Source organism: Penaeus monodon, chromosome 18, assembly GCF_015228065.2.
Source record: "Penaeus monodon isolate SGIC_2016 chromosome 18, NSTDA_Pmon_1, whole genome shotgun sequence".
NCBI classification, from domain to species: Eukaryota; Metazoa; Arthropoda; class Malacostraca; order Decapoda; family Penaeidae; genus Penaeus; species Penaeus monodon.
The window spans coordinates 27,869,355-27,871,854 of record NC_051403.1 but is presented as its reverse complement, the minus strand read 5'-3'; positions in this window follow the sequence as shown (position 1 = coordinate 27,871,854).

Sequence of the window (2,500 nt, the reverse complement as noted above, 5' to 3'; positions counted from 1 at the left end):
TTGTGAAATGTATAATCATCAGTTGTGTACAGGCTATGTGACATGGGGGTTTTTCACATATATGTGGGTGTGTATACACATAAGTAGAGTAGTGGGGGGGACCTTTAGGGGATCAAATGAACCCCAATTTAAAAACAGCCCCCAAGAGAAGGGGAACGGGGAAAAACTAGGGCCCGGCCTTAACTCCAACAGAAGAAAAAGAAGAGCGTTTTAAAGGGAAAGGGAAAGGGAAAAAAACCAGGGGGAAGAGGGGAATTAGTATAGCCCTTTTAGGATTGATGCAGGAAAATTTTGGAAAACATTTGAAATACCCCAAAAATTTTTAAAACAAAGGGTTTTCTAAAGGGAAAAAAAACTCCAAACCCCGGGAAAATGCAACAATCATTATTATACGTTAAAAAGGGGATAGAAAGGATCTAAAAAAAATGACGCCCCAAAAAACCTCCTTTCATTTTACTTAAAAAATTTTTCCCCAAAATATAAAAAACTCGCATCTCTAAGAGTCTGGATTTTTAACCGCCTGGGAAAAACAGGCAGGTTTCCCCGCAGTGAATTCTCAGCAACAGACCAAATCCCCGAAACTCACCCAAATAATAGAAAAAAAAAAAAACCGAAATAAAAAACCCTTTGCTTTATGGAATTCATTGATTACAAAAAGGGGCATTTGTTTTCTGTAAAAAACCCAGCAATACAAAAGCTTTTGGGAAGACAGAGAGTAGGGGAGGTATACCGAAAATTTAAAAGTTTATATATACAAGAGGGGACGGGAAACCCATCTTTCCCTCCAAAAGGGAAAAATGTTTAAAATCCCAAATTTAAAAAAAAGATTTTAGACGGGCAAATGCATATCACCCACTTTTTTACAGCTTCCTTGGGGAAATTTTTCCCGAAGCTAGAAATGGAACAGAACGGGCTTTCAAAATAGGAGACGAATCCAAAAAAAATCTAAAATTTGCAAAATATTGTTTTCTTTAGTGAAAACTAAAAAAAAATGAAAAATTTTATACATATTATTTTATATGTTTATATATTTTTTATATATATTTTATAAAATATAATATATTTGTGTGTGTGTTTGTGTGTGTGGTGGGGCCCTGGGGTGTGGGGTTTTTGCGTGTGTGTGTTGTGCGTTTTGTGTGTGTGTGTTGCGGGTGTGTTTTGTGTGTGTGTGTGTGTGGGTGTGGGGGTGGTGGGTGGTTTTGTGTGTGGGTGTGTGTGTGTGTGTTTGTGTGTGTGTGTGCTTTCGTTTTGGGGTGCCCCGTTTTGTGGGGGTGTTAAAAATATATAATAATAATTAAATATATATATTATAATATATATATTTTTAATATAAATAGAATATATATTAAAAATATATATAATAATATATATTTTTTATATATATAAAAATTGTATATTTTATTTTATTCCTTTTATATTATAAAATTTTTAAAAATATATAATTATATATTTTTTATAAATTAAATTATATTAATTTTCTTATATATTATATATATAAATAATTTTATATTTTTATATTTTATATTTTATATATAATATAAATATAATATATTTAAAAATAAAATATATATATATTTTATAGTATAAAAAATTAAAATTAAAAATATATATTTATATATTTTATTTTTAAATATTTTTTAAATAATATATATATATAAAATTTATATATATATTTTAAAATATATAATAATATAATATATATATATATATTTTTATATAAAATTATTGTGTGTGTGTGTGTGGGGTTTTTTTGTGTGGGGGGGTGTTTTGTGTGTGTGTGTGTGTGTGTGTGTTTTGGAGTGTGTTGTGTAAAGTATAAATTTTTTATATAAACCATAATTTTATAATAAAATATAAAAAAAATATTATATATATATATATATATATATAATATATATATTATATTTATATTATATAATTGTATATATATATATAATATTTATTATATTATATATATATATATATATATATATTTTATATATGTGTTTTGGGTGTTGGGGTGTGTGTGTTTGTGTTTTGTGGTGTGGGTTTTTGTGTGGGGTGTGGTGTGTTGTGTGGTGTGCGCGGTGGTGTGTGTGTATAATATATATATATAAAATATATATATATTTTAAATAATTAATAATAATATAAATATATTATATATATAATATATTTTTTTATGTTAAAATATATATTTTATATATATATTAAAATAAAAATATATATATATATAAATTGTATGGATTTTATTAAATATATATATTAAAAATTATATATATATTTTAAAATTGGTTGGGGGTGTGTGTTTGGTGGGGGTGTGTGTGTGTGTGTTTGTGTTGTGTGTGTGTGGTTTGGGTGTTTTTGTATGTTATTTTTATATTAAACCTATATAATATATATATATATATATATTAATATATTTTAAAAATTAATATAAAATATTATTTATATGCCGGTTTTGTGTCTGTGTGTACATATAAAGTAAACAAAAAAAAAAATTTAAATTTTATATATATAT